The 20,000-nt window shown below is 37.8% G+C and overlaps 1 protein-coding gene across 1 annotated transcript in view; it reads right to left on the reverse strand.

Annotated features, from left to right (window-relative positions):
* LOC137643117 (uncharacterized) overlaps positions 1-20,000 on the reverse strand; it is a 403,292-nt gene that overhangs the window by 326,610 nt on the left and 56,682 nt on the right. The gene's annotated exons all lie outside the window — the stretch shown is intronic.

A 20,000-nucleotide genomic window follows, 5' to 3' on the forward strand; every position in this document is an offset into this window, starting at 1 on the left:
GAGGAAGTACAGCAATCTCAAAACCTACATAAAGATAGTGATATAATTTCAAATGAGAAAAAGAGCTAGATTAGGACACCCTCGTCGCTCTTATACAATTCAGAGCATGGCTAGAAGAAGTTAAAAAAGAATAAAAAGAAAAAATGTAGGAAATAATGTTAAAGGGGAATAACTTAATGGCTTAAAATTTGCAGACGACATAGTTGTGTTTAATTAATCATTGGAGGAATTGCAAAAGATGATAGAAGATTTGAATAGAGAAAGCAGAAATGTAAGAATATGAGTGGAATTAAGATAATGTTCAATAAAAATGCAGAGCGACAACAAATAAGAGTTATGTACGAACACTAAAGAATGTTAATAGATATATGTACTTAAGGCAGACAGTGTTTCCTCAGGATATGACACCAAGATTAAAAGAAGGCTAAGTATGGGATAGAGAGCTTTTGGTAAACAAAATGAGGTTATCAGAAGTAAGATGCCAAATACCTTCAAAAGAAAAGCATTTAATCAAATTGTCTTAGCAGTATCAACTTATACAACAGACTTTCAGATTGTTACTAAAGGCTTATAACGTAAGCTAGTTACAACTCAAATAGCAATGGAAAGATTAATGAGGGGAATAACACCCCCTTATAGAACCTGCCTGCTCTTTTGGGTGATCAAAGTTTAGGAGTCTTTCTATTCTGTCTGATATTATCTTTGTAGATATTTCACATGTTATTGTCAGTTAACTTATTGGGTTGTAATATTTATATATATATATATATATATATATATATATATATATATATATATATATATTTATATATATATATATCTATATATATGTATATTATATACATATGTATATATATATATATATATATATATATATATATATATATATATATATATATATAGATATATATATATATATATATATATATATATATATATATATCTATATATATATATATATATATATATATATATATATGTATATATATATGTGTGTATATTATATACATATATATATATATATATATATATATATGTATATATAATATATATATATATATATATATATATATATATATATATATATATATATATATATATATATATATTATATATATATACTGTATATATATATATATATATATATATATATATATATATATATATATATAAATCATCATCATCATCTTCTACGCCTATTGGCGCCATTCACCACATCCTACTTCACGCATTATAGTCCTAAACCATGTGGGTAGGGGTCTTCCAACTCTTCTAGTGCCTTGTGGGGCCCAGTTGAAAGCTTGGTGAACTAATTTCTCTTGGGGAGTGCGAAGAGCATCCCCAAACCATCTCTATCTACCCCTCAAGATAATCTCATCCACATATGGCACTCGAGTAATCCCTCTTATAGCTTATAGTTTTATTTCTAATCCTACCCTGCCATTTAACTCACAATATTTTTCTGAGGGCTTTGTTCTCAAATCTACTAAATCTGTTGGGCATTGTTTCATTGTCACACCACAAATCGCGTCCATACATTAACACTGATCTCACTAAACCGAAATGTAGCCTGATTTTTATATGTAATTTCAGTCGATTTGATTTCCAAATTTTACTTAGCCTTCCCATTGTGTGATATGGTTTTTTCATCTTTCATTAAACTCAAATTCTAAAGATCCTGTATTAGAGATCATAGTTCTTAGATATTTAAATGATTCCACCTCATTAATCCTTTCTCCTTCCAATGATATTTCAATTTCCATTGCATATTCCGTGCTCATCATCTCTGTCTTTCTTCTATTTATCTGAAACCTAACCTCATGTGATTTTTCATGTATTCTGGTAAACAAGCTTTGCAAGTCCTGTAGTGTTTTGCTAACAAGGAAAGCGCCATCAGCACACTCTAGGTCTGCTAATTTCCTGTTACCAATCCAGCCCAATCATTCTCCACTATCCCCAATTTTTTTATGCATTACAAAATCCATGAGCACAATATTTAACATATGTGACAACACATTCCATTGCAATACTCCACTGTTGACTGGAAATTTATTTGATACGACTCTACACGAAGACTTAATCGAAATCACAAATTTAAGAGGAACATAATAACGCAGTACGCTCCACAAAATTGGCTGGTGTACACTATCAAAGGCTTTTTTCACAGTCCAGAAATGCCATTAAAAGTGGATTTCTATATTATTCACATTGTTGTACCACATGTCTTAAAATGAAAATATGTTTATTACAACTTCTATTTTTTCTAAATCATTCTTGTTCATCTCACATCTTTTCATTAAGCTTTATCTCTAGTTTCTTTAGAATGAGCATACTATATATTCTTATGTTAACTGATGTAAGTGTGATGCGTCTTCAATTATTGCCACATTCCACAAAATAACCTTGTAAGTATTCTGAAAGTCACTTCATTTTTGGCCAATATCATCGTATCCAGAGACATTCCATCTCTTGAGTTTTTTTTACTTATAGTTTCGACTTCAAATACACTGAATTCATTCATGGGCACATCAAGGTCTTCCTCAGCTTCAGGTATATCAATCAAATTATTCCCTTCAAATCTCCTATTCATGAATTTACTAAAGTGTTTTATCTAACGTTGCCCTTTGTCATGGGTAGATAGAATAATATAGGAAAGAATGTTAAAACACGTGATTTTTCTACTCTTAGAGAAGCAGAGAGAGAGAGAGAGATAAGGTCCCGCTATTGTTTATTGAAGCTGCCATCGTCAAGTTATGTGCCTAGGTTGGAGGTCTTTGAGCACAACGAGTCCCTGTCTATAGAGCACCAAGGAACCCATAGGACAAGAATAACAGTGTGTCGCCGAAAAGATATACATTAAGCCGAAGGAGTCAACTTCATGGAATTTGATTACACCAGCAGAGCGTTCGTCTAGGTGTTATCAGCGGTTTCAAGGAACACCAATGAGGATGAAGAAACGAGAAAATTTCCTTATATGGACCTGTCCATAGTTAACCCCTCCCATACAGGGATATATAAACTTCCACGCGATCAAGAGAGGGAGGACAGTACGAAAAAGAGACGAGGAAGAAACCCAAGAAAGGAGAGAGAGAGGGCGAACAAGCTGAGTGAAGGAGAGAAGGCGTAAGGACGAGAATGCAGACGTAACCAGCTTTGTCCGAGATGTCCTAACGAGTTGCCTCCCGCCCTCATTACCCCCGACGAGCCGCCAGACCTGAAAACATCTCCGTTCCTGTCAACCGTCGAGAGCTGCTGCGAAGAGTAGTATATTCTTTTTGTATTATTTATCTACCATCTTGACTGTTCCCCATTTTGCTGGAGTGTAGTTTAATCAAATGATTCTCTTTGTTTAGTTCAGTGCTTCCTAAGTACTCAATCAAGAAACATTCACCTTTGACTAGTTGTAAATAAAATTATGTTTTCTTTTGCGAGTTTTCTTTCTATATTTCCTACTGTCTCTAATTGGTTGTAGTTGAAAAGTCCCCATTTCGTTAATTAATTCAACAGAATCTGGTTCGATCCCCACGAGGATCGTAACAGTTGGCGACCTTTGCCAGAATTTTCGACTACATAACCAATTGAAACAGGGAGAATATAGAAAGAAACAGAATGAGTGCGATTACGAGAGATTTGATAGATTCAGGTAAACTTCTTGGTCTAGATGGCGATGATCTCCGTGATTATGTTATTAAGAGAGAACAGGAAACGTTTGAGAGAGATGAAAGAGCAGCTGAAAGAGAAGAAAATGAAAGAAAGCGAGAAGAAAATGAAAAACAGCGTAAGCATGAGTTAGAAATGGCTCGTTTAAGACAAACTCTTCATAACAGTCGGTCAGGTAGCAGATCAGGGAGCAATTCATCTTTAAATAGTGACACTGATAGTTTAGATATGAGTGCAGTGCTTAAACTTATACCGAAATTTGATGAGGAAGATGTTACGAAATATTTTATGTCTTTTGAAAAGTTAATGAACAGAGTAGGTGCTCCTAAAAGACAGTGGACTTTGTATTTACAATCAGTTTTAAGTGGTAAAGCACATTCTGTGTATAGTTGTTTGTCTGAGGATGAAAGTAAAGATTATGAAACTGTGAAAGAAACCGTACTTAGTGCATACAGATTGGTACCAGAGGCGTACCGTAAGAAGTTTAGAAGTTTGAAGAGAGATGATACTAGTACTTATGTAGAGTACGGAAAGAAGTTAGAAAGGTCGTTTTGTGATTGGTTGACTTCCGCTGAAGTCGATAATTTTGAAGATCTCAAGAACTTAGTTTTGTTAGAAAGTTTCAAAGATATCATATCTCCAGACATCAAATTATATATAGAAGATAGGCGTGAAACATCTTTTGCCGGTGCTACTAGATTAGCAGATGAGTACAGTCTCACACATGGTTTAAGTGGCAGTAAAAAGAAAAACGATCTTTTGTCAAGTAAGGCACAACATAGTAAAAGTAGTTCTAGCAATAACGATAATAGGAACAGGGATTATTATCATTATTATTGTTACACGTGTGGGAAGGAAGGTCATATTTCTCGGTACTGTAGGAGCCAATGGGCAGTCAGTAATTCAGAGGTCATTTGTTACAATTGTAATAAGAAAGGTCATATAGCTAGGAATTGCACAGTAGAAAGTACGAATGTGAAAAAACCTGTGTCACTAGTTAATAATCTTTCTTCAGGAAGGAATAATCTCTTGAAAGAAACGAGGAAACATTATGGTGAATTTTTGTCTGAAGGTTTAATTTCTTCTCTTAAAGGAGGTGATTCGAGGGAAGTAGTTTTGCTTAGAGATACGGGAGCGGCCGTATCACTCGTTAGGAGAGAGAGTGTACCAAGGAATGTAATAATCAGCATGAAAGAAAAAGTTATGCTAGGTGGGTTTCCGAACACTTGTGTAGTTTGTCCTTTGTTAAGATGAAATTGGAAAGTCAGTTAGTAACAGGAGATGTAAAACTAGCAGTCGTGGATACTTTGCCCGTAGACGGCGTTGACATTATTGTTGGCAATGATTTAACTACCTCCAAGTGTGTGAATCCTATTTTAAGTGAAGTTCAAGTGCCTGAGATGATAGTAACCAGGTCAGGATTAGATACAGATATTGACTACGGTCATAGGTTGTTCGAGGATTCGAACGTAGGTAATAGAGGCAGTGGCGATGAGCTTAGCATGAGTGTAGTTGAGGAAACTGACTTTACGAATGTTGATGATGTGAACAGAGATGATGATGTAGCTGTCGAAAGAAGTGATGTGCAGATTAGTGTTTCAGAAACTAGCTTATTGAGTAAGGATGAACTAGTTAGGATGCAGAGGGAAGATGAAACACTAACTAGAATTTTTGATTGTGAATTGGATGATGAACCTGAAAATGTTTGTAAGGAAACATTTAGTTTAAAAGACGAACTTTTGTGTCGCTATGTTCGTCCTAAGACAGGTAGCAAGGAGGAGGTGATAGAGCAATTAGTAACTCCTAGGAAACTTCGTGAATCAATTTTGAAATTAGCACATGATGAACAAGGACATTTAGGAGTAAATAAAACATTCAAGTGTATAACTAAAACGTACTTTTGGCCTAAAATGAAAAGTGATGTGAAGAGATATGTTTTAAGTTGTCACGAATGTCAAATGGCTGGCAAACCTAATCAAGTAATTCCCCGGGCCCCGTTATGTAATATCCCATCGGTAGGAGAACCTTATGAGAATGTCGTAATTGATATCGTAGGCCCTTTGCCCAGGAGTAAGGGAGGGAATATCTATCTATTAACAATCATTGATAGACTAACACGATATCCAGAAGCAATCCCAGTAAGAAGTTGCAATGCAAAAACTGTAGTTAAACGCTTGCTGAACTATTTCTCTAAATTTGGACTTCCTTGCGTTATACAGAGTGATAATGGTAGCAATTTTGTATCAAAGTATTTCAGAGATAAAATGAAAGAGTTAGGGATTAAACTTGTAACTTCCACCCCCTACCACCCTGAATCACAAGGAATTGTTGAACGTTTTCATCAAACGTTGAAAAGTTGCTTAAGGAAGTTGTGTAATAATTTTGAGCATGATTGGGAAGAAAAGTTACCTTTTGTCTTGTTGGCTTTACGATTAACTCCTAATGACACCACAGGATTTAGTCCCTTTGATTTGTTGTTCGGTCACACCGCTAAAGGACCTTTAGAAATTTTAAAGTGTAAGTTAATGCAAGAAGAAGGTAGAAAGGATTACATACAGAATATCGAAAATCACAAAGAGGATTTAAGGAAAGCCTGGCAGATGGCAAAAGAAAATGAGAGCAACCGTCAAGGGGAAACTAAAAGAAAATACGATCTTAAGGCTAAAGACAGAATTTTCCATGTGGGTGATAAAGTCTTAGTATTAGTCCAGAAAGAAGGTCCCTCATTATCTTATAAGTTCGAAGGTCCATTTCCTATCGTAGAAAAAAGGGGAAATCTGAATTACTTAATTGATATGGGTAAGCGTAGAGCTAAGTGGTTGCACATCAACTTGCTAAAGAAATATAATGAACGTCCAATGCCAGTTGTAACAGTGTCGCAGAGAGAAATTACTTTTGAGAAGAACTCTGATGTTCTTAATAATTTCACGTTGTTTAATTCTAGCTTAGAGGAAGAAAAAACAAGGGAATTATTCAATGTGTTTTCAAATTATCCGGAAACTGTTAGTGATAAATTGGGTTTGACTAATCTTTTAGAACACGATATTGAGTTGCAGGACACAAAACCCATTAGACAAAGCCCTTATCGTCCAAGCCCAGAAAAAACAAATTCAGTTCGACAGGAAATTAAGTATATGCTAGACAATGGTTTGATTGTTCCCAGCGAAAGTGACTGGTGTTCTCCAATAGTTCTTGTTAAGAAGGAAGATGGATCAGATAGGCTGTGTATTGATTTTAGAAAAGTGAATAGTGTTACGAAACAAAGTAATTTTCCTCTCCCCAGGATAGAAGATTGTTTAGATAAAATAGGAAATGCTAAGTTTATTTCTAAACTTGATTTGGCCAAAGGTTATTGGCAAGTACCTTTAAGTAGTCGAGCACAGAAAATATCTGCTTTCATAACACCTTTCGGTAGTTATGAATCCAAAGTTATGGCTTTTGGTCTACGAAATGCAGCGAGTACTTTTCAAAGATTAATGAATAGAGTTTTAAATGGAATTGATAACTGTGTTGTGTATTTGGATGATCTTGTAATATTTTCAGATACGTGGGAGCAACATTTACGCATTTTAGCTAAAGTATTGTCAGCACTTGAAAAAGCAAAACTTGTTTTAAATCTGAAGAAATGTGAATTCGGAAAAACCTCGATCACATATTTGGGTCATAAGGTAGGTCTAGGTAAGATTTGTCCAAAAGATGGGAACATAGAAGCTATCATCAACTTCCCAATTCCTACCAGTAAAAAACAGGCAATGAGATTCATCGGAATGATTTCATATTTCCGCCGATTTGTTCCTAATTTTTCAGAAATAAGTGCTCCAATTACTAATCTTTTCAAGAAAGGACGAAGTTTTGTATTTGATAATGACTGCATCGAAGCTTTCAATAAGTTAAAGGCCATAATGATTCACGAGCCTGTACTAATGTTGCCCGATTTTAGCAAGGAATTTAATTTAGCGATAGATGCAAGTGACATTGGAATAGGAGGAGTTCTGCTGCAAGAAGTGAATGGGATCAAGCACCCTGTGGCTTATTATTCGAAGAAGTTAAATAAAGCACAGCAGAACTATTCAACTATTGAGAAGGAATTGTTTAGTTTAGTATCAACTTTACAACATTTTGAGATTTATGTACGTAGTGGTCATGTTTTAACTGTGTATACTGATCACAATCCATTAGTTTACTTAGATAGGTTTAAGAATAAGAATAAACGTCTCATGCGTTGGAGTTTGGAATTACAAGACTATGATTTAAAGATAGTTCATATAAAGGGAAAGAATAATGTAATAGCCGACAGTCTTTCTAGAGACTTTTCAGAATGATATGGACGTTTGTTTCCTTTCTGTTTTTGTGTTTTTCTTCTATCAACACGTAAGAGTGTGTTTTGCTTTTGGTTACATGATACGAGAGTAATGAAGTAATTGTCTCTCAGTTTAGGGATAAGAGATTTTCTCCTTTGATAGCTTTGTTTAAAAAAAAAGATAAAATCAGTAGATTTTCCTTTTTTTTTTCTTTTAGGGGGACGTGTCATGGGTAGATAGAATGATATAGGAAAGAATGTTAAAACACGTGATTTTTCTACTCTTAGAGAAGCAGAGAGAGAGAGAGAGATAAGGTCCCGCTATTGTTTATTGAAGCTGCCATCGTCAAGTTATGTGCCTAGGTTGGAGGTCTTTGAGCACAACGAGTCCCTGTCTATAGAGCACCAAGGAACCCATAGGACAAGAATAACAGTGTGTCGCCGAAAAGATATACATTAAGCCGAAGGAGTCAACTTCATGGAATTTGATTACACCAGCAGAGCGTTCGTCTAGGTGTTATCAGCGGTTTCAAGGAACACCAATGAGGATGAAGAAACGAGAAAATTTCCTTATATGGACCTGTCCATAGTTAACCCCTCCCATACAGGGATATATAAACTTCCACGCGATCAAGAGAGGGAGGACAGTACGAAAAAGAGACGAGGAAGAAACCCAAGAAAGGAGAGAGAGAGGGCGAACAAGCTGAGTGAAGGAGAGAAGGCGTAAGGACGAGAATGCAGACGTAACCAGCTTTGTCCGAGATGTCCTAACGAGTTGCCTCCCGCCCTCATTACCCCCGACGAGCCGCCAGACCTGAAAACATCTCCGTTCCTGTCAACCGTCGAGAGCTGCTGCGAAGAGTAGTATATTCTTTTTGTATTATTTATCTACCATCTTGACTGTTCCCCATTTTGCTGGAGTGTAGTTTAATCAAATGATTCTCTTTGTTTAGTTCAGTGCTTCCTAAGTACTCAATCAAGAAACATTCACCTTTGACTAGTTGTAAATAAAATTATGTTTTCTTTCGCGAGTATCTTTCTATATTTCCTACTGTCTCTAATTGGTTGTAGTTGAAAAGTCCCCATTTCGTTAATTAATTCAACAGAATCTGGTTCGATCCCCACGAGGATCGTAACACCCTTCCTCATCTTCTGTTGTTATAATAGATGCATCTTTTTCTTTGCCCCAGTAGAGATTTCATTGATAATTCTATGAGCGATTCTTACACCATAGCAACTCCCTGAACTCATAACTTTGTCAATCTTATCTGCTTTCATGTCTAAATATTCTCTTCAGTCATTCCTGCCTTTTGTTTTTACTTCATCATCAATACTGTAATATCTAACATGCTCAACCCTGTAATTTTTTATTACTTCCTCGTAAACTTTCAACAATTAATTTCGATTTTTATCTCCATTTTATAGTATCCCAAGTATCATTTTATATCCATGGTTGTCTCCTTGCAACTGCATGTCCCAAATTTTCACTACCAACTGACATATATGTTCTTGATATCATACCATTCTTCATTAATTGTTTGCTCTTCGTTTCAACGTTTCCAAGACTGGAAATCGATTCCTACATTATATTACAAATATTTCATTGTGCTCATCTTCTAGAAGTTTACTTGTATCAAACCTACATATTCTATGTATATTTCTGTTGGGTGCTTTTTGTTTTAATTTCAGGGTGGCAATGAGGAGCTGGTGATCACTACCAATATCTGCACCTCTTTAGCTTCTTACATTTCTCAAATTCCTCCTTCTCTCATTACTAATGACTACGTGATATATTTGATTTTTGTAATTAGCACATGGTGAAATTCATTAATAGTTGTGGATGTCCTTGTGCTGGAACATAGTACCAACAATAACAAGATTGTTTGCTGAAAAAAACTTATGAAATGTGCCCCATATTAATTTGTAACTTCCCTAAGACCCTCAACACCCATGACATTCTCTATACGTTCATTATTCCTTTCAGCTTCAGCAGTGAAGTTACCAATCACTATTTTCATATATCTCAATGGGACCTAATCTATTACACTGCATTTCTTCATGGTATTCATCTTTTCTTGCTTCAGGGGATTCAATTGTCGGTGCATGATAAACTATAATACGATAATACTCATATGTTTATCTGTATATATAAACTTTACTTTTACGTATATGTGTTTATTATACTAAGATATAAATAAATATCTATGCATAAATAAATATTTGAATATACATTAGTGTATTCATCAATCTATATATAATTATACATTAGTGTATTCATAAATCTATATATAGTTATAGATATATGCAAATATATACACCTATATAGTTAAGAAATTATACAGTATATATATCTATCTATCTATCTATATATATATATATATATATATATATATATATATATATATATATATATATATATATATATATATATATATCTTACGAAGCTGGTCTAGTGTAGAATGAATATTTTATTCATGTATTTCATTTTTGTATTTAAGGGATGTATAGCCACCTCGTAAGGTGGGTGTCAATCCTGTAGATAAGTAAATGTATGTAAATTACATAAAAATTTTGTCGTTTATTTAATTGTATTTTTCATTAAAGTCAGTATTTAACGATTAACATTTTTATTTCACATTTTTTATTAAAAAGTCTTATGCAATCTCGTATGTATGCTGTATGACCCATAGAGGTTTGAGCACAAGGGCATATGTGATTTTCATGTTTTCACAAGGTTAGAATGTGCATGAAACTTCTCAAATTAGATTTATTCTTTTATTTTATTTTTTTGAGGAGGGAGATGGCCACAGTTAGCTGAGGGAGGGTTACATTTCAAGCAAGGTTTGTTCCCCTGTTCAATTATCTATGTTGGCAACCTTACGCCGCTAGGCCTTGTCCCCCACACCACTAGAATGATCTATTTAGAATTATCTAGAAGTTTTAAGTCAGTATATATACGACCCCAGGAATGCATAAACAGCAGAAGAGATCCAGCCTGTCCCTTTGGAAGAGCCTAGTTCACACTCTTTCTTCTCAAGTGGATCAAGTGTGTTCATTCTCAAACGTGATTAAGGATTTCTTTTCAACACATATCGTATATAGTGTGTTCAAACGCTGACGAGTCCATTGGATGATAGTTTAAGTGTATTTTGTCAATATAAGTACTAGTCAAACATAAATTTTTGTAACTAGCACTGTGAGTTTAGGCTAATCAGTTAAATGCATTTATTTTGGCTTAACTGTTTGTTTACCTCGTATGATCCAAAAAGACGTAAGTTTAACCGTTACATTTATGTAAATTTCATTTATTGTTTAATCATTAAAGTGTTAAAGTATTAACTATCTTTATTTATTATCAATATTAGATATTTTTATAAACTAATTTCCAGTGTTACTAGTGATAGTATAATTTTTTTTTTTTCAAAGTAACATTTTCTTGTTGTAGTCTAAGGTTTTGTTCAGATTTCATATTTCAAGTAATTTAGTTTTGGTGTTAGTTCTTTGGTAATATTGTTGTAATATTTTATAGAATATACTTTTTTTGTAGAATGTGTATTTTTTCGATCATCCATATTTCTTAAGGGGACTGTCCGCTTTGTCCTGCCTTTTTATTAATGATTCATATTACACAGTTTCTGTATATGTTCTAGATATATATAATACGTTCATCATATAGAAATTTTAAGTCATTTGATGAAAAACTTTTTGTTATATTAGCAAAAATCATGAATTAAAAAAAGAATTAGGTACATTTTTCTCCACTAATATCACACCAATTGTATTGAAAATCAAACTATCAAAACTTCTTTTTGGGCTCAGGCCATGTCGTCCTGATGGAAGTTCCTATAAGGTAGTTTTCTATGGTATATTTGACTACAGTGATATTCCCAGAGAGTTTTACCTTAAGGTATCCAGAATTTTAACTCCTGGAGCGAATATCCCTAAATAATCTCACAGGGATATCGCATAATATCAGAGGACGTATTCTTGACACGTCACATAGCTATCTTCGCCCCGAACATTATTAACGCTTCAAGGGGGAAAAGTGACAAGAATCTGAAACGAGAATGAAAAGAGAGCCGCTCATAAGGCATCTCTCCTAATCCGTTTCCAGTGTGTATCTGATGAAGGCGGTAGCGCCCTCTCTATTCCTTTTCGTTTAGCTCAACTACTCGGTGTTTTCCCTTGTGTTCTCTCGTTATTTTGGATTTAATTCAACTTTTTGATGACTTCTCCGGCCTCTTCTGCCTCTGGAAAGTTGAGTACTATCTATACTATGTATAAATGTAAGCTCTTGTCGTTTTGAATTAAATCAAAAGTGATTTTAACGTAAACAAGAGCTGTTGCCTACCGGAGGCATCCTGGATGCTGTCGCTCGCTCTTATGGGTCAGTTAGTTAGCTAGAGCGACGTTCCCGGTTTGTTACGCTTTAATGATTTTGCTATTTAGCTACTCTAGAAATGCTTAAATTATTCGGTCAGTGTTAGCTCGGTGTATTCGACACGGGTCGAGGAACCAATCCTGCCTTTCGCGAGGCTCGTAACGTAGACGTCTGGCACTAGTACTTTCATGCATGGTATAAGTTTTTTCGAGTGTTATTTTATTGAAGCTATAGGCAAATATTTTATATATGTAAGATATTGTTGAATGTTTTTTCCAAGATTGTATACGAGAGAGTTTCGGTGATTTAGGTAATCGATTCTCATCTTACCTAGTCTAGTATTCTAGGAACAGTAGTATACTTTCGCACATCCCCGATTGTTCTTTTTCTCATCCGGAAGCTAATTTCAATCCCTCTCTCCCTCTGTAAGCCTTCGGCTTAATCCTAGTGGTTCTATCTGAATAATAATTCAAGTATAACTATTCTAGGATATGTCTGTCCTGACCTGATAACCAGAGTGACTGGTTTTTTTGGGTTAGGGCAGAACATCAGAGTTTCTAGTCTGTGGTCTGCTTCTTCCTAGCATAGAGAAAGAGTCTCCTTTGCTAGGTTAGGGGCGGGCACAGGAAGCTTTGCTTCCCTAGTTCATGTTGGAAGGATTCTGTACGAGATGATTCCTACCTCTAGTGGCCTAGCAGACTGTCCTGTGTTGTTTTTCTCGGGCTGGAGAATGAGTTTTCTCTGTTGCCCGGCGAAATAACTTCACCTAACTTTGTTCTGGTTGGGAGGAGGTTAGCAAGTATTGCCAGTCTTCCTCCCTAATAGACAACTCTTAGTTAGGATGAGCTTTCCTAACGGCTGAGTGTGTTTCCTGCTAGAACGAAGTCTATAGGACCCTTATCCCTTCCCCACGTCTCTTTCTTTTATTTTCTTTTAGCTCCAGTCTTACTTCCGTACCTAGTATAGGTTAGGATGGAGGACAGGCTCAGCTCTCTGCCGGCCGACAGCCGGGAAGGTAGAGGTTCTCTGATTCTTGGCTACTGTCGGCGGCATGGTTTTATTACCTTTGCCGGCCGGTAGTGGAAGCACAGCCCGAATTCGCTGGCCACTACGATTAGCGGCCGGCAGCCGGGTTTTAGTGTTTTCAGCCGTCGGCTGGCAATGATTGCCGGCCGGCACACAGTCGCGAATCAGTGGGCTGCTGTCTATTAGTTAAAGATAGTATATCTTTGATCTATAAACGGGTAGTTGCCGACCAGCACAATAACATGCGATGTACAGTAGTTGCTATGTTCGTAGTGTAGTACACACTGCTTTAGTAGAAACTGCTGTACAGAGTTTGTGATAACACTAATGTTCTTCATCATACTTGATGTTATCTTGTACAGCCTTTTGTTGAGACCGTACTTTATATAGAAAGTGAGTTCTTTCTGTATTCTTTCAATCCCGTATATTAAAACTACGCATTAAATTTCCGTTTAGGAAATTACATAAGGTATTCTAGTATAGAATTAACCTTAGTTTTAATATTTTGGAAGGTTACAGCAATTGACTGAACAGGAAATACAAGTATGTGTCTTTCCTTCTTTCTTTTATAGATTTTCTATATAAGCTGAATGTTCCAATATAAGGGAAAAGCCTTCACTTGATACTCATGGATTTTTCTTCTTTTTACAGGAGGACCATCCGAAGTGCGGGAGTGTGTTCTGTAATGTCCGCAGTAAGAACTTCTGTGGACATCATTATTGCAGGAGGCACGCAGCATGCACAGCCTCCAGAGGTGTTCTCCACTATTGGGACGCTCAGGTTTGTACAGTTTGTTCTAACCTGATTACCGAGGCTTTTGACGACCCTAAGTCAATGGAGTCAAGGGATGCTGCCAGGGAAACGTTACGATCCTGGGTGAGGAGTTTTCAGAAAAACACCTCAGATCCCTACCTTCCTAATGAGAAGATGAGGGCCTACCTTTTCCTTCAAGCATCGGCTGATGCAATCATTCTCCAGCCTCAGGTGGAGATACCAATTGCCATGAATCCGGTAGATTCTGAAGTCTCAGCCGCCCTTCAAGACATCCAAGTGGACGATAGGATGTCGGAAGTGTCGGATTCTACTGAGAAGGTCAGGAGGAGGAGCGGTTTCAGACTCCTCAAGTAGAAGAGCAAGAAATTGACGAAGTGTCGGTTACGTTGGTTCCGGGCCCAGAACCGGTTCCTTCTACAGCGTCTGCTATCCCAGATGAACTGGGAAGGACTCTTTCTTCCATTGTTGAGATGATCCAACAAATTCAAAGGAAGAATGATGAGAAGGACGCTGCAATGAAACTGGAGTTACGTAGACTTGCAGCATCATGTGGGCCCCAGAAGCGGCTCATCGTGAAGGATCTTCCCTTGTGCTCGAATACCAATCCTTGGAAGTATGCCAAACACATGCCAATGACAACCGGGGAGATCGTGATCTCAGAAAAGTATGGAGCAATTCCCCTGGAAGAAGTGGAATTTTGGCCCAACAATGATTTCTATCCGGACTGCTATGCCCATTTTAGGAAGGAGACAGCCTTAAAGGAGGAGACGGAGCCGGAGGTCATAGTTTTTGACCATAGTAAAGCTCAGACGTTACTATCGAGCTCGATGAAAGAGAGGGGCTTCACTAACTCAAAGGTGCCCGCCTTGAGTAGAAGCTTCCCTCCTTTGTGGCCTCTCCTACCAGAGCCTTTCCCTTCCTAGAAAAGGGATATAAGGCTGCCTTAAATGCGGTGGAGGCAGGGAAACCATGCCCCTCCTTGGAGGAGTGCAAGCCGTTATCTCTGACCTTGCCCTTGGACCAAGAAGACTGGAAGGACGTACACCTTACCTTCTCAGTTGGGAAACTAGAAGCTGATATTGCTGAACGCCAGTTCGGTGAGGCGCTTCCAAAACTGTCGGAGGCTCTCTTGCGTAGAGAGCAAGAGACAAAGGAAAGACTTGCGGCATCGATGTCGTTGCAATCAACACTAGAAACGATGACAAGTGACCCCAAGAACCAGGACATGTTCATGGTTGTGGCCAAAACCCATCTGGCCACAGTTACAAAGGATTTATATAGCTTTATTAAAGCTAGGAGAGCCTGTAGAGAGTTTGTGTTCGCCTCGGTTGCGGTGAGGCACGAACCGAGGAAACTGATCTCGTCTCGTATTTGGGGTAAAGACCTCTTTCCCAATGAAGTGGTTAAAGAGGTAGTAGACAAAAGGCCTAGGCCATCCTCTAGGCCGGCTAAACCCTACCGACAGCAACATCAACAACAACTTCCTGTGACTGCGGTGCCTCAGACGGTGGCACAACTTCCAACCACGTACCAGCTGGTACCTCAACAAACGGCGACCCTGTCGCCAGTTCTTAACCCAGCCTCCGAAAGGCAGACTTCTTCCTTTTGTTCGAGAGCCAGAGGAACAGCCAGAGGTTCTTCTAGACGCCCTTCAAGAGAAGGGGATCCAGGGAAGGACGCAGTCAAGGAGGCAAGGCCTCAGGTCCACAACAGCAGAAGTAGATACTTCCAGTAGGAGGGAGATTACAACTTTTTAGGGATCGCTGGACCTTCAATCCCTGGGCCCACAGCCTAAATAAGAATGGACTAGGTTGGAGCTTGAGCAGTCCTCCACCTCAATTTCGTCAATTCTTCCAACACTCAACCCCCACTCTGGAAGAATATGCCCAAGAGATCTTAGTCAAAAGAGTAATCCGGAAGTCTAAGTCCATCAAATTCCAAGGAAGGCTGTTTTGTGTTCCAAAGGAGGACTCAGAAAAACTCAGAGTCATTCTGGGCATATGCTGTGTCTATAGACTTGTCTGACGCTTATTGGCACGTTCCAATTATTCGTCACCTCTCCCTCTCCTAGGCTTCAAGTTGCTTTGATAACTTTACGCCTTCAGAACCAAGCCTTTCGGGCTAAACATAGCCCCAAGGATTTTCACGAAGCTCGCAAACGCAGCCGTCCATCAGTTATGCCTAAAAGGGGTCCAAGTAGTAGCCTACTCGGACGACTGGCTGGTGTAGGCAGCATCCAGGACAGTATGCATGCAAGCTTCTAAGATAGTGATCCAGTTCCTGGAACATCTGGGATTCAAGATCAACATCAAAAAGTCTTGTCTTTCTCCAATTCAAAACTTTTGGTGGTTGGGAATCCACTGGAATTTGGAGTCACATCAACTTTCCATTCCTAGTAAGAAGAGGAAAGAAATAGCAGGATCTGTCAAGAGACTATTGAAATCCAAGCGGATATCAAGACGCGAACAGGAGAGAGTGCTGGGCTCTCTACAATTTGCTTCGATAACAGATCCAATGCTAAGAGCACAGCTTAAGGATGCAACAGGAGGCTGGAGAAAATATGCATCAAACGCGAAGATATTGGACCTGTCAGCAGTTCATATTCAAGAGTTCCGCAATGTGACAGCGGACGCTCTATCTAGGTTTACACCTTTAGAGTCTGAATGGTCCTTTGACGCAGGATCGTTCTCCTTCATCTCGAGTCAAGTCCCAGAGCTGCAGATAGGCCTCTTTGCGACGAAAGACAACAAGAAAATAGTTCGTTACGTGTCCCCTTACGAGGATCCGTCAGTGGATGCTATGTCTCTGAGCTGGATCAGATGGTCCTGTATCTATCTGTTCCCTCTGCACACCTCCTTTTGAAATTCCTCGATATGCTGAGATCCTTCAAAGGGAAAGCTGCAATAGTGGCCATAAGTGGCCAAATAGCGTGTGGTTCCCTCTGGCATTGGAACTACGATTAAAATTCGTTCCGATACCGGATCCATCCCTGTCTCAGCGAGTACAGAAGTCGACTGTCTTCGCTCCATCACAGAAAACATGGAACCTACATCTCATGATTTTCTCTCCTTAACGATGAGAAAAAGATTCGATGTTTAAAAGTCGGTTTAGACTTTTGGAGGAAACCAGAAGACATTATGAGGCTTCAGGGAAGAAATAGCTATCCTTTGTCAAGGTGAAGAAAATGAAAGAAATCCCGACAGATTCCTATTTATCATTCTTCATTCTCCTTCATGAGCAAGGTTTAGCAGCCTACACAATTCTATTGTTCAAGCCTGCCTTGAAAATCAGATACCATATGCCTTACAGGTCGACCTCTCTAACGACGTTCTTAATGAACTAGCCCTTCAGTGCTTCCAAAGACCATTTGCTTGGTCATTAAATATGATTCCTCATTGTGTATAAATAATGAACAATGAGGAATGGGCTTAGAAGGTTTTGAATTTAAGTCATATTTCTGTTTGTACTTGCCTTGGGGACCAGAGTTAGTGAATAGTGGCTCTCTACAGAGGAAGGCCACGTCCAGTTCTTGGAGGGAGAACTGATTCTATTTCCAGACCCAACGTTTCTTACCAGGAACAAGCTACCCACCAACAGGTGGGGTCCCTAGAGAATCTGCCCTCTGAAGGAAGATGCATCTCTATGTCTAGTGGAGTGCCTAAAGATCTATCTTCATAGAACTTCAGACTTTATGGGAGGACAGCTGTTCAGAAGAGAAACCCTGGATTCAAAGTTATCTATAACTAAGGGCGAAATTCACCCGTGTTATTTGCAGAACGGATCCAGACAGTACACCCGTTAGTCATGATCCGAGGAAAGTTGCCTCCTCCATAAAATTTCTTTAATTATATGGACTTTGAACATCCTTGTTTGCACACCAGCTGGTAGTCATCCAAGGCGTTCTTTATGCACTATGCGAAGCAAGTGGAGCAACTTATGAGATCTGTGGTAGCAGCAGGTAGAATTCTTTAACCTTCTGTTTTAAGTCTGCGAGGAACAGTGTAATTAATTTGGGACGATTAATTAAGAGGGTGCGCGTGTAGTCACTGTATGTTACTACACGCTGAGCGATAGGCCACGAAAGTGTCCTTACGAACTGTTCCATTGATGTTGGTAATCTATAGCATAATACGGACACTTGTGCCAAGCGTTTTTTACGCTAGTGTATGTAAACAGTATACAGACTATATCATTATTATTAATAATTCTATTGAAGTGGCAAATCTGTTTCCTAGTAGATGAAACAATATTTTCTGTTGACTGTTTTTGTTTATGCTTTTACGCATATCATCCACATTGTATAAATTTTATAAATGTTATCTGATATGTTCGTTTATTAAATTTTTCGCCCACACTCATTTTATTAGAAATATACTGAGCATTAAGATTAAAGTATGGATATTTTTATCATGGTATGTCTTTCGAGACTGTTCCCTGATTCAAGCAAAAGTCCACTCACTCTAACCCTTCCTTGGAAGGGTTGACGTGGTACCCTAACGGGTTGGTGGCAAAGAGGCAAAATTTGTTTCTATGCGGATACAACCATTATCCAATAGTTACTAAGAGTGGTCACTTTGGGGAAGGTGTCACAAATTCATTCAGACTTTGGCGACTCTTATACAAACTTTGCTTTATAATGTATAGGGCGAGACCACTATACAAGCTTGTCATTTTGTCATCCATAAGTTTTTATGTACTCCTCGAGACTTTTCCAGAGTCTAGTATGACTCATCCCTGTAGGGGGCAGGAAGCACTAACATAGTTCATGATTAGATGACGTATGACAGTAACATCATAGGTCTCTAGGTCTAGACGGACCGGGAAAATACTTTCTTGAGAGTACGGCACTGATTGGGAATCCACAGATACAGTAATGCTCTGGTAAACTTCCATCAGGACGACATGGCCTGAGCCCAAAAAACGGATTTTGAGCGAAGCGAAAAACCTATTTTTGGGTGAGGTAGCCATGTCGTCCCGATGGACCCGCCCTTCCTTTTGTTGTAAAAAGGTTGATTGACCCCTCCCTATAATACAGTATCTGTACCACCTCGTATATCGCTACAAGGAATAAAGAGGGCGCTACCGCCTTCATCAGATACACACTGGAAATGGAATAGGAGAGATGCCTTATGAGCGGCTCTCTTTTCATTCTCGTTTCAGATTCTTATCACTTTTCCCCCTCGAAGCGTTAATAATGTTCGGGGCGAAGATAGCTATGTGACGTGTCAAGAATACGTCCTCTGATCTTATGCGATATCCCTGTGAGATTATTTAGGGATATTCGCTCCAGGAGTTAGAATTCTGGATACCTTACAGTAAAATTCTCTGGGAATATCACTGTAGTCAAATATACCCAAGAAAGCTACCTTATAGGAACTTCCATCAGCACGACATGGCTACCTCACCCAAAAATAGATTTTTCGCTTCGCTCAAAATCCGTTTTATAAATCAAATAATTCTATGTGACAGATTTTCGATTTTACTTTTTTCTTTTTTTTTATAAATTTTTTCTTATATTTTCTTCGTCTAGACGTAAAATAATCATGAAAATAAATGAAAAAGGAAAATTAAAATCCTGGTGCACAAAATTATAGGGTTATTATTCTTCTTTTCAAGGATATCTTTCTCTCTTAAATCGAACAATCTATAAGTGAGAAAAATGTACATAAGTGTTAATAAGTATGTTTTTGATTTATGAGCTCCCAAAGATTTTTTATAAATTTTCCCTTTGTTTCTTAAAAAACAAGATAACATTATTATGTTAACCCTATTTTTACTTCTATTGTTTATTCCTACATGAAAGCTCCGTAAATGAGGTATTTAAACCCTAAGTTTACTGCTACACTTGGTACTGCTATG

Source organism: Palaemon carinicauda, chromosome 6, assembly GCF_036898095.1.
Source record: "Palaemon carinicauda isolate YSFRI2023 chromosome 6, ASM3689809v2, whole genome shotgun sequence".
Lineage (NCBI taxonomy): Eukaryota > Metazoa > Arthropoda > Malacostraca > Decapoda > Palaemonidae > Palaemon > Palaemon carinicauda.